This window comes from Ciconia boyciana, chromosome 5 (genome assembly GCF_034638445.1).
Source record: "Ciconia boyciana chromosome 5, ASM3463844v1, whole genome shotgun sequence".
NCBI classification, from domain to species: Eukaryota; Metazoa; Chordata; class Aves; order Ciconiiformes; family Ciconiidae; genus Ciconia; species Ciconia boyciana.
This window is the reverse complement of record NC_132938.1, coordinates 57,582,435-57,595,823: the sequence shown is the minus strand read 5'-3', so window position 1 is coordinate 57,595,823 and position 13,389 is coordinate 57,582,435. Positions and strand designations below refer to the sequence as shown.

The 13,389-nt window shown below is 47.7% G+C and overlaps 1 long non-coding RNA gene across 2 annotated transcripts in view; it reads left to right on the top strand.

Moving 5' to 3' along the window:
- LOC140652419 (uncharacterized) overlaps nt 1–5,350 on the top strand; it is an 81,975-nt gene extending 76,625 nt beyond the window's left edge. For both annotated transcript variants that reach the window (XR_012042777.1, XR_012042776.1), the window contains 3 exons: nt 975–1,162; nt 1,798–1,870; nt 1,975–5,350. This is a non-coding gene — a long non-coding RNA (uncharacterized lncRNA). The remainder of the gene's footprint in view (nt 1–974; nt 1,163–1,797; nt 1,871–1,974) is intronic.
- The last annotated feature ends 8,039 nt before the right edge of the window (nt 5,351–13,389 follow it).

Below are 13,389 nucleotides of genomic sequence, written 5' to 3'. Positions count from 1 at the left end.
ATAACAAAGAGAAAGGCTAAAAAGCTCCAATCATTAAAGTCAAAATATTTAGAAGCATTCCCAAAGGATACATTTAATTTCTGATTCAGAACAAGCCTAATGTACCACTTAACCTACAAGTTTACATGAGACTTAAATGATACACAGTAGGAACTCTCTCCAAAGAGATACAAAGCTCTAAAACTTGCAGCGTGCATTGAATGGTACATGAAGACATTCATATTTTTGAGGTAAACATATTATTGGTGTTCTTGGTACCTTGCTTTTAAAGATGCAAAAACAATACCTATTTTAGGCAACTATTTATTCACTCATACTAATGCTTTTACAATAACAGAGACATTTAAAGAATCATAAGATAACACCTGCAATTTGTCTAGAAGTACTAAAAGAAAATAATGTATTGTTAAACAAAATGATCAGTGTCTGAGGTCTTTGACAACTGTAAAAAAACCCCTCTTTCACAGGGAGCACTATTAAATAATTTTTAATTTGCAGTAATAGTGGGGTTCAGGTTCTCTAATGATCCTGTGAAAACATCCACAAAAATATTGAGAGAACATTTAGTTTTTGGCAATACTAATCCTAGGTGACAGACAGTGTTCTCAAGGCTTTTTTTTGTTGACAAAGACAACAATAATACTTCCTCATAAATAGCTGTATAATGACTACAATCTGCAAAATCCAAAGTCATTTAAAAAATCTACCTTCAGAGAACACAGTCCTTACTCTCTCTGAAAGACAGTTTCCTTATTATGACTTTTTCCATTTTGATTGAGCCAGATGCCAAGAAATTTCTTTTGGGGTCTATTCTTTAAGAACTGAGAGCAAATTATTAGCAGAAGCCAGCAGCAAAATAACAACAGAGTGCAGTTTGCTATAACAAACTTGAGAAATAATTACCATACCCCTTATGCATCTTTACTTTCTCCTTGGTTTTGCTACTGAAAAGCATGATCATCATTTCCATGCAGATGCCAGGGCACAGCTCCTTACTCGTACCAGGACTTGGTTCAGCACAGCTGCGATGGGGAGCGTGGATTCACACCATCTTAATATGCCAACCGGCAGTCCCTGGGACTGCAGAAGACTGGCACAGCCTCTGGATTAATCTCAAATAGCATCATTTTGCCCTGAGGACATCAAATACTGCTGACCTCTCGTAAGTCTGAGCCAAGTCTTGTGATCAGGGCCAAGAAATAAACACCCGTCTCGAATTAGCATTCTTCAGTGCCACAACCCCATTAGAACTGGCATAAACAAAATCAAGAAGCAATACTTTCCCCTTCCCACCTCCCGGCTTCCTCCTAGGATGGCTGTGGCCATAAAACAGAGATCATTAAAGAGGACTTTTGTATTAATGATTGGGTGTACATTACAGTAATCAGATAATGGCTATATCAGCTTTCATTAGAGGTCTCAAGAAACCCATCTTTGCTATGCATGATAAACTAATTTCTTCTAAATGTTTTGACAGCATTGTTGATTAAAGCCTTAATGTTCACTTTATCTATAAGAGCAATTGTTCTTTGGTCAGTTTATTACTTTGTGTAACAGCAAACCTGAGTATTAAATGTGCTTGAGAGGTGTTAAGGAAAACTCTGCATACTGAGTGATCTCTACCCTAAAGTATTTGTATAGCACTTTTTTTATATCCTTACATACAGTCCAGGTATAAAAGAAATAACCCTGTTACTTGATCTCAATTATCAGCTAAAATGTCTTGGGCCATTAAGTACTACGAGTAATAAAATAATAACATTAATTAACAATGGGCATTTCTGTCATCCTGCTTAGGATAACACTTTGCAACTTGGAATCAAGTGGATCCTGCAGAAAAGGGATAACAGAGAGAATTTCAAAACCAAAGGTATATTGGTCCTTGTTCAATCGCTCGATAATATCTCCTGGTCTGCCTATAGCATGTTTTAACAAGATCTTTGTACTCAGGGCCTTGTTTCTTCCATTCCGCAGATGCAGCGTAAAGCATGTGTGTGTTTGCTCAAGGGGGCTAAAGTTACACCCAGAAAGGGTTGAGGCACTAACTGGAACGTGATCGTCATTCAGAGCACGTAGTAAGGTGTGCAGGGAATCGGCTGGCACGCCAGCGAGTGAGTGAGAGGTGAGAGGGCTTTCTCTGGGGGCTCATCCAGGCAGTGCAGCACGGGCTGCCGTCATAACAACGCTCTTGCTGGCAGGAGAGAGCAGCTTAAAATATTTGTGTGACTGCACATTTGGATGGGACTGCACACGTGTGAGAAAGGATAGCTATCTTGTTGAAACAAGAAGGTTTGCTTATGTCCCTTCTGGTGCCATCTGTGTTTTGTTCTGCCCTGATTTTCCTGATAAATCCTCACAATACAGTTTATCCATTTTTCTTCCTCTGCTCTTACCAGCTTTTTTTTTGTTTGCTTTTCAATGTGTTCATTCTTGTCCTTCCCAAGTCCAGTAGCTCACATTTTGTCGCCGTTCTTGGGATGTAATGTATTCTTCTGACCACTCATTGGCATCTGGGGTATCATTTCCCTTCCCCAACATCCTCTTTCTTGAACGTCTGGGGCCACAGCTGTAAGTAAGTGAATACTGAAAAGCATTCAGGGAACTGGGGTGACGGTCATAAACTGATGGAAACTGGTATTATCTAAACCTCAGCAGTTACCTTTTCTGTGAGGTGATACCTGCTGCTGAATGTCCTGCCTTACAAAGGAGGTGCTTAGTTGCAGTCATGTAGATGACAGATACTGTGCTGTCAGTATCCAGCTACTGGTAGCATCTTTTAAACCACCTGATGTGTGGAGCAGCCAGCTGGTCTCTGCACCTGTGCTGGTTTTGGCTGGGGAGGAGTTAATTTTCTTCACAGTAGTGAGTATGGGGCTGTGTTTTGGATTTGTGCTGGAAACAGTGCTGATAGCACAGGGGTGTTTTCGTTACTGCTGAGCAGGGCTCACACAGAGCCAAGGCCTTTTCTGCTCCTCACCCCACCCCACCAGCGAGGAGGCTGGGAGGGCACAAGAAGCTGGGAGGGGGCACAGCCAGGATGGTTGATCCAAACTGACCAAAGGGCTATTCCACACCACATGACGTCATGCTCAGCATATAAAGCTGGGGAAGAAGAAGGAAGGGGGGGATATTTGGAGTGATGGCGTTTGTCTTCCCAAGTAACCGTTATGCGTGATGGAGCCCTGCTTTCCTGGAGATGGCTGAACACCTGCCTGCCCATGGGAAGTAGGGAATGAATTTCTTGTTTTGCTTTGCTTGTGTGCATGGCTTTTGCTTTACCTATTAAACTGTCTTTATCTCAACCCACGACTTTTCTCACTTTTATTCTTTTTTTTTTAATTCTTTTTTCTTTTATTCTGTTTTTCTCACTTTTATTCACTTTTATTCTCTCCCCCATCCCACCGGGAGGGGAGTGAGTGAGCGGCTGTGTGGGGCTTAGTTGCTGGCTGAGGTTAAACCACAACAGTCCTTTCTAGTGCCCAACGTGGGGCTCGAAGGGTTGAGATAACAACAGCTTTGATTGGAATGTGCTAGATAGAATTTATAGCTGTTATTGCTGTTTAGCTATTAATTGACAAGCTCCTGTGCTTGCCATGGGGCTTGCTTGCCTTACTGTATGTTAGGGTTTAGTGCTCGTTCTTAGCTGCTTTTTGCTTTTGCTGCTTGCTGTACTGCTGATCATCTTACTCTGCTGTGCCTGGGAACATTTTGATAACAGCCAAGGCCATGTGCCTGGGCTGGCAGATGGCCAGGGCATCGCTGCTGTTTCTGTGCTGCTGTACTGGTCAGGCTGGAACTCCAGTGTGAACTTGAGTCGAAGGGACTGTGACCTGTGGATGAGTCCACGTGGGAGCAGGACACCCCAAAGTGTCTGTGGCTGTGATAAGTCCACACCAGAGCAGGTACATCTTGAAGCGTCTGTGGCCGTGGTTACGTCTGTGCCACAGCAGGTATACCTCTGAAGGGATTGTGGCCCAAGGATAAGTCCACGCTGGAGAAGGTACACCTCAAAGTATCTGTGGCCGTGGATAAGTCCATGCTGCAGCAGATACACCTTGAAGCATCAGTGGCTGTGCATGAGGTCACCCTGGAGCACCTCAAAGCGTGTGGCCACGGATAAGCCCATGACAGAGCAAGTACACGCCTGGAGGGACTGCAGCCGTGGGTAAGGCCATGTTGGAGCAGGTTTACTTCTGAAGGGACTGCAGCTGTGGGTAAGGCCACACTGGAGCAGGTCTATCTCTGAAGGCGTTGTGGCCCATGGAGAAGGCCACGCTGGAACAGGTGCACCTCAAAGCGACTGTGGCTGTGGATAAGTCCATGCCACAGCAGGTACACCCCTGGAGAGACTGTGGCTCACAGATAAGGCTCCACCTGGAGCAGGTACAACCTTAAGGGACTACAGTCTGTGGGTAAGTCCAAGCTGGAGCAGGGGCAAGGGGAGGAGTTCATTGCAATGTTAAACCCGATGGTCTGGTCCAAAGGGACCAGGGGAGGAGACTGTAATGGAAATACCTTTAAATTGTTGTAACCCGGGATTTGAGCTGCATGTTACAGGAATTACTATAGCAGGAACCACCGGAACCGATGGAGGACAAGCCTTACAAGAAGCAGCGCAAGTGCAGCAGTGACCCGACCTGAGCTGGCTTTGGTGCCCAGTAACTCCACGCAACGCACCACCTCTCCTGTCCTGAGTGACCACCATAACATGGAGCCCAAAGTCATGGACTAAATGAACTCAGTGGACATTTGTGGACATTTTACAGATGTTTCACAGAGGTGGTCCATAGAGTAAGGGAATGATATCTGTGTATTGTATCAAAGCATGGGAAGGGGGGTGGTGGTTAATGAGGATGTATTGGATAGTGTGGGACCTGAGCATGACATAAATGGTATGGAATAAGGGGTGGAGAATGTGCTGGTTTTGGCTGGGGTAGAGTTAATTTTCTTCACAGTAGCTAGTATGGGGCTATGTTTTGGATTTGTGCTGGAAAACAGTGTTGATAATACAGGGGTGTTTTAGTTACTGCTGAGCAGGGCTCACACAGAGCCAAGGCCTTTTCTGCTCCTCACCCCACCCCACCAGTGAGGAGGCTGGGGGTGCACAAGAAGCTGGGAGGGGACACGGCTGGGACAGCTGACCCCCACTGACCAAAGGGCTATTCCACACCATATGGCGTCATGCTCAGCATATAAAGCTGGGGGAAGAAGAAGGAAAGGGGGGATGTTCCGAGTGATGGCATTTGTCTTCCCAAGTAACTGTTACACGTGATGGAGTCCTAGAGATGGCCAAGCACCTGCCAATGGGAAGTAGTGAATGAATTTTGCTTTGCTTGTGTGTGCAGCTTTTGCTTTCCCTATTAAACTGTCTTTATCTCAACCCACGCGTTTTCTCACTTTTACTCTTCCGATTCTCTCCCCCATCCCGCCGGGGGGGAGTGAGCGAGCGGCTGGGTGGAGCTTAGTTGCTGGCTGGGGTGAAACCACGACAGCTCCCCTATTTGTCTGTGGATACCTCTGAAATCAGAGAAAGAAACAAGTTCTGGGGACATTGATAGAGGATCAACAGTACTTCTCTGGGATCATCCATCAGTCCCACAGTGTGCAGCGTGCGGAGTCCCATTTTTATGCCTTCTGACAGTAAAGCCGAGGGCTGATTACCATGACCTCAGGGGATAGTAAGGGAAGTGACCATCCACTGCCTGCTGGTGCTTATTGCAAGTCAGAATGATGGGCTGTAGAAGGATACGAGTGCTTCTGGCACTGAGACTATCTTTGAGTCATGATTGATGGTCATTCTTCCCAATGAAGCCTTAACCATAAATAATAGTATTGTGTGAAATCAAGTATTTTAAAAGCATAAGCTTATTCCAGACAAGCCTGAATCTTTAACAGTGAAAATGTGATAACAGATGAGGGGAGCAAAGCATTTACAAAACTGGATAGTAAAATATACATGTGCCTTTTGTCACAGTGTGAGAACTGAGCTGATAGCAGAATCTCCAGCTATTTCAATGAGAAGGTGACCAAACCTATGCAACATCACAACTATAGAGAAAAGACTTTTCTCTAGAGAAAAATCTCACTCGAATTCCCTTCCTATAGAAATCACCTGAAGCAGATAACTATTTTTTCTTTTGTTGTTTTATGACATAGTAAAAACGTTGGGTTTACTTACTATTTAGGTTTCAGATGCTCTTCCAGTCCAACAGAGCCTGGAATATCTTGATGTAGCTATCCTGGGCATCCCAGGGCCAAACTCAGGGCTCAGTCACTAGTAGTATGAGCTTGATTTTTCATTGGTATAAGCTACCAGAGGTGCTTGATCACAGTGATACGCGCATGATGTGAAATGAAAATCTGGCTCAGGATGACTGTCGTTCACCTGAAGCTGGTGTTAAATTGACAAAACACTGCTTTCTAATGAAATCCTTGCTTTCCCTGATTCATTAAATGTGAAAATGGAATTCCCTCATCAAAAACTTAAGTATGGAGGTAAAACAAAATCTGTCACTGCCAAGACGAGTACCAAAACTCAGAACGCAGCCAAGCCAAGGGGTTAGAAACCTCCAGAATCTTTGCAAGGGTCACAGACTGAAGTGCTCAGAAGCTAGGAGATGCCCGAGTTGAGTTTATCCATTCAATCCTTACTTTACCAGCTTGATACGTATGCCTGATCAGGCTCTTAATGGCCTGATCGCACACTAGTCTTCCCGCAGGATTGTTTCCTCATTTAGTCCGTGGTCCCTTTTCAGCATCAGTCTTTCCTTCCTTCACAAAGTTGCCCCTACTCCACACATCCACATTCCAAAATTTCTACAGGTTCTCTCTGTGGTACCTGTGTACTTCTCAAACATCAATGAGTCTGTCTCCACACTCTGGAAGTGGGATCATCCTTGTTTTGATAACTTGATAAAAGAGATCACTCAACTTGAATGCTCTGTGGCAGATGCCTACCTTTTGCTATTGTCAGATCACTTTGCATTTCCAGTGCAGGGAATGCGTTTACAGAGGGAATCTTTTTCAAAGATCAGCCAAAAAGAGACATCTCGGAGAATTTTTCCCTGCTGCACTTCTAACAATTCTTTTATGTGTGAAGTAAGATTTTTTTTCTTATAGCTCAGAAATTTGTGCAATTTGGCTGAATGAGGTATGTTCACAATGACCAAATTTCAAACTTTTGCTTCTAAGTGCAAAGGCATTAGAGCTCCTTAGCAAAGTAGTTCTTAAATAGTTATTATTTTAGCACAGAAAATGTGTTTGTTAAGAATGAAGTCTGGAAACTAGCTGAACGGTTTTAGAGACCGCATGCCTCTCAAGCAGGGAACTTTTAGCCAAAGAGGTGAAACTTGACAAACCGAGAAGTATCTGAAAATAGGGCCTGAAAAAAAAACAAACTGTGAGGCAACCTGAACTAGCAGCAGTGATACAAACCTTTCTTACAGGTTTTTTTTGGAGGACATGCAACCCCCAAAAGAACAAATACACTTTCTGAATAGCTGCCCCAGAGAAGCGTTTGTGCGATGCCGTTTGACAAAAACAGAATACAAGCCCCTTGGCACCAAGGAGCCCTAAAGCTGATTAGGTGAACAAGCTCATGCTTGCTACATACTGGCCAGGGAGTGCTTGTTCTAAACCCCCTTGTTAGCTGCTGGCATGACATTTCTAGCATGTCGTTTAGATTCATACAGCATTCGCAGGGTAAAAGCCACTCCAGGCCCCCTCCAATAAAGGGCAGGTTTTTAAGAACCAGAAAGAAATGAAACTGTGGCACCGACACGTGGGCCATCATTCACAGAGGAGAGACATCTGGAGATACTGAGGTGGTCTAAACAAATCCAGGTGTTTTTAGTAGCCAGCTCTTTGGACCCGAGTTTCAGAGCTCTCGGTCTGTGTCCCGTGAGGATCCCAGCATCGAGGGTACGAGGATCGCTGTGGGTTTTCTTTTTCCTGGGCACTGCTGTTTCTCAGCTGGCAGCATCCCATCGAATGCAGCGCTGCGATGTTGACTTGCATCAGTGACGGATCGAGCCCTCTGGGAGTCGGCATAATTGGAGATCAGCAACCTGGACTCCTGCCTAGGAAGCAGCAGGAAAGCGGCTGTACTTGCAGCAGAATCAAACCAGATTCAAAGTAACGGGAATATTTAAGCTGCGACAACTTTTAAAAAAATTGCTCTGCTACATTATTTTAGTAAATATTTGTAGGTGTCTGTAATAGAGGGGTAATCACTGCATTTCCTTTCAAACAAAAGCAAGGAGAACAGTTTTCAGTAATACTGGATGATAAGCAAGGCATTCTAATGGATGGTTTTAACCTTATTTTTGCTGGCAGATTATGCGTTACAGCAGTTCTCAGGTGTCTTTTCTTGCAGCACACAAAAACTAGTTTGTGCCTGGTCTGTTCCTTTATGGAGGCAAGAACTCCACAGTAGCTGGCAAGCAGCGAGGCGTCCCTCTTCGGCAGGGAGCTGGGATGGGCCGCATGTGTGGAAAGCAGCCGGGGCAGGCACGAGGGAGGTGTTCAGGAGGTGCCTGGCCACAGCCGTGAGAAGGAGGAACCATACACGAGTGCCAGCAGAGAGGCGGGCATCTACAGAGGAAGGAAGGAGGGTGCCTAGCACTGCTGGAAGTCACAGAGATGAACCACTGCTCAGAGGGGCTGGGTTCGGTATCACGGCAGTGCAGACAGACAGCTTTCAGGCTAGATTGGAGCCCAGGTCCCGGAGAGTCCATGGAATAATTTGTAGCTCAAAGGATGTTAAAGAGTTGTGAGAGATTCCAGGCAACGGGGTGCAGGTGTGCTGTTGTTGTTGTGGACGGTGTACAAGACATTTCCGTACGTTTCCACGTGTTTCTTGCACCAATGAAATAAAAGAGAAATTGGTTTGGGAACTCTGAGAAAGCTCGTGCATCTCTTCTTCAATTTACGCCCTGTCCCAGAAGGGGAGGACAGTACATTTGGAGTGCCTACAAGACTGGTGCTAGAAGAAAGGCTGTGCCGGAAATGTGTCTCTTCTCGAGGGTGGAAAACAGCTGAGCCACCATTTCCATCTTCATCAAGGGGTGAGGCACAGAGCTGGGGGCAGGTTAAAGAAGGTGGTCCTGAATGAAAACCTACCACTTCCAGTGCAAGGCGGGAGATCTCCCAGCGAGAAAGCGAGGGGAGCAGAGGGGAGCAGAGGCAGCTGCTTTTCCAGTCCCCATCCGCAGTTCTTCTGCAGCAGAGGCCCGCACCCCAAGGGCAGCCCGCTCAGGACGCGTGCCGGCAGCACCCAGGGGAGAGCCAGAGTCACAGCGCGTGCGGTCAGGGACGTTTTTAGAGCTCCTGGCCCCGGCAGAAGGGAATGCAAATGCAGCAGCCGAGCGAGAGTCCAGCCCTGATGGTGGATCTGCGGGCTTCGGGAGCCCTAGGAAAACAGCACACAAAAGGAAAGAGTAATAATATTAGAAAAAAAAGACCCAGCTAGCAGTCTGTAATGAACTGCTGCATTCCCCAAGGGCTTGCTTCACCTCCTTTCTCTAATTCTGGAGCAATGCTTATAATACTGATGGATCAGGGTAGGTTTACAACAGCCAGCTTGCAGATACGTGCTAGAGCCAGGCACAGAATGAACAAGAACAGGAGGTGAATTTCAGTTTGTTTCTTTTTTTTTTGCAACTTTCTTTCAGATCAACCTTAATATTTACAGAGGCAGGGCAGCTCCCATGTTCACAATGTTGCAAGATACTGCTCTCGCTGCATTCCTGCTAAAAATGAAATAGCAATGGTTTCTGGATGAAAAACAGAGCCTGTGATTTTTAACTTTCCGTCCCTCCCATCAACGCACATATTACGGTGAAAGGGACAATCTGGAATTGCTTTCTTAAGACTCGTGATGAGAAAGTTGTAGCTGGAAGGTTGGCTACCTCACCGATAAACACCTGTACATTTTCCACTCTTCCAGGTCTCCTCGGCCCCCAGGCTCAGGGCAGACTGCAGGATAAAACAGAGTCGTATGTGAAAACAAAAAACCCTCTACTGAACAAAAGGTTTCAGAGAAAATCCATCTGAATTGGATTCCACGCTTCTTCCCCAACACCAGAAAAGTGTGCAAGTTTTGCAGGCTGGAGCAGAAAGGTTATATATAGCACCGCAATTTAATTCACATGACAATTAAAAAATACATGAAACGGTCTTCCTTATGCATGAGAAAAGATTATCAGAGTTTTCCCCTTTTCCTCTTTTAGGTTATTAAAAATGTAACTCCTTCAAGAGTAATAAATTAACTCGGAAAGGATTGCTTAAGTGAGACCCGGGTTGTGATTAAAGGAAGTTTGGAGTTCAGGAGGAGTCTGTGTTTCAAAAACGTCCTCGGTGTTTGGAGTATCGCATATGGCTTTTGACAACTAATTTGGGAGAGAAGTGGTAGGGAATGAACCTCAACAGGAAAAGCGCTTGTTTTTTGTCACTTTGTGACATTACCGAAACATCGTTTCCCCTCATTTGTATTTTTCCCCATAAGTTCATATTAAAATGTATCAAAACAGAAAAGACTTTGAAAAAGGCAGCAGAACTGTCACAAGGGATGATGCTCGCTAGTAGGGAGGTTACGCTTTATTATGTAAATACATGTTTGGGGGTATTTTAAAATGCATGTTGTGTGGCTAGAAGCAGATTATTAGTTTGATAGACTGTACCGCTTCCAAATAAAGTGTACCAATCCATAACGTAAATACCGGTGGTGTGACTTCTCAGAGATCTGCGAGCTACCCGATCAACCATAACTGTCCCTCTTCCCAACCCATTGGTCTCACTTGTTGGAGTATTAACCGCGAGGCTGCTGGTCCTCGCCAAATCCCGCTGCCGAAATCCACCTCTTCCTGCTGCTCCTGGGAAAAAGTTCCTGTGGCGCTTTCCCACAGGTAATTCCTTAGCGTTGAGCACCCCGAGCTTGTGTTCAGATTGCAGCGCAAGGAAATAAAACTTCAGTCTGCGAATAAAGCCTTCATTTACTTACGTATAAAGCCAATGAAATGGTACGACTTTCCCTTCTTTTTCTGTAATTTACGGATGGCTAAAATGATTTCCCTGGCAGAGACATCCATTTCTGAACTGCTTAGTGCCCACGCCGGCTGCACCAGGCTGCAGCAGTGTCTCTGTAAGTGCCAGCGCTCGCTCTTGGAGGTACCAAGAGGAGCTGGATGAAGAACTTGCGATGCATAATTTATTCAGTGAATATAGGCCCTTTTTTGTGCTTGCAAGAACTCCAGGGAAGGCAGGTGGGTTTGGTTGGGTTTTTTTACACTTTGTTGAAATTCTTTAAGGAACTGCTGCGTGTTTGCATGCAACATCTGTATGTCAGTGGCTTGTTGAGGGAAGCGTTTTGAATGCTGGCAGCTCAGGTGCGGGGTACGTGTGGCCTGCACGGACAGGTGCCACGCACCTCCTGGGCTCTGGCACAACCGTCCTCGCAGGCAAGCGGCAAACGTTCGGAGAGCACTTCCAGTGATTGCCGGGGCGCTTGTGTAACATCCACGATTCGGCTGGCTCCATTTCCCCAAAATACGCCTGAAATCTGCAGCACCTCGCACGCCTGCAAAAATATTGGGGGGGGCGGGGGGGGCAGTCATTAGGGACACACAAACGCCCTTGACAAACGCAGCGCTGCCTGGCCGTGCGCTAACTTGCGCGCCGCGCCCCTGCCCCAGCCTGCCGGCGGGTAACGCCGCTGCCGGGCTGGGCGCGGCGGGGGGACCCCCGCTCGCCCCCAAACTTCCCGGGGCACGAACTTTCCCGGCAGTTCCCCGCCCGCCCGCGGGGGAGTGAAAGGCCGAAGCGGCGGCGCGGCGGGGCGCGCCCTCCCCCTCCCCTCCCTCCCCTCCCCTCTGCGGCGCGGCGCGGCCCCGCCCCCGCCGGCAGCCCCGCACCGGGCGGCCGCCGGCCGCAGCGCCCCGCCGCGCCGGGCCGGGCCGGGCCGGGCCGAGCCGCGGGAAGGAAGGGAAGGGAAGGGAAGGGAAGAAGGGAAGAAGGGCAGAAGGGCAGAAGGGCAGAAGGGAAGAAGGGCAGGGGGCGGGGGCGGCCCCGCGCTGCGCCCCGCCGCGGCCCGTGCGCGCCTCTCGGCGGCGGCGGAACCGCCAGGCGCTCGGCGGCGGCTGCCCGCACCCCTGCGCGCTCCCTCGGCTCGGCGGCGATCGCCCCGCCGCCGCCGCCCGCCCTCGCCCTCCCCTCCCCCGCACCGCCACACACACGCACACGCACACGCACACGCACACGGAGGCGGGCAGGCAGGCACGCACTCCCGGCGCTGTGTGCGAGGGCGGGCGCCGGGAGACGGGCGGCGAGCAGCGCCGGCGGAGGAGACCACCGCGCACACGCACACGCACACGCACACACACACACACTCCCTCTGTGCCTGCTCCTTCCTCGCCCCCCGCCGCCTCCCCTGCTCCCCCCTCCTCCTCCTCCTCCTTTCTCTGCAACGAGAGAGAGAGGGAGAGGGGGGAAAAAAAGCCACTTACAGGTATTTGTTTAGTGGATCGGCGGCTTCATCTATCCCCCCACCCTCCCCGCCGCCCCTCGCAGTTTGTTTACAAGTATCAAAGTTGTAATTGAGGAGCTGCCAAGGCACATCTGGATATTTTTCTTCTTCTTCTTCTTCTTCTTCTTCTTTGTGTTAGGGACTGATGTGCAACTAATTAAAGGCAGACAGGCTGGTAGCGTCTGCACGCTCAAGCCCCCCCAAATAAAGAGCCTGGTAAGTGACTGGTTTGCTTTTTTCCCCCCTCTCCTTTCCCCCCCATCCGTCGTGGGTTGTTTGTTTTTTGGTTTTGGGTTTTTTTTAGGCGGGGTGGGTTTTCTTTTTTTTTAATTTTGTGGTTTTATCTTCTTTTTTTTTTTTTGTTCTTGTCCTCTGGGATCGTAAAAGTAGATTAATGCTAGACTTGGGCAATAAAAGGCGCCGCTATATTAATTTATTAATTAATCTGCACCCGCCCCTCCTCCTGAATGTTAAGTATGACCTTTGATCTCTCTGTCTTTGCCAGAGCAGACATGCAATATTGAACGTGTACGGTCACATTTAGCTTAAGCAGGGACAGAATCGCGAAGCCCGGCTAGCGATTCCTATTTATTTATTTCATTCGTGGAAATGAGGGCGATAGTTAAGGGGGGGGGGGGAGAAATCAATAACTGCGTCTCGGGTACCCTTTTCGTGCTCCGGAGACGCATCGATTAAACAATAATGACCCGGCTGGTGGGCACCATCATTTTCTCGCTCCCGGTGGCAATAAACCCCGCGAGGGGCTGCGGGGAGAGGCAAGGTAGCCAGCGAGGGAAGCTTTTGTGGAGAGGAGCCACTTCAACGCTGGGGGGAATAGGGCAAGAAAATGCGTATGTTCCTTGACTTCT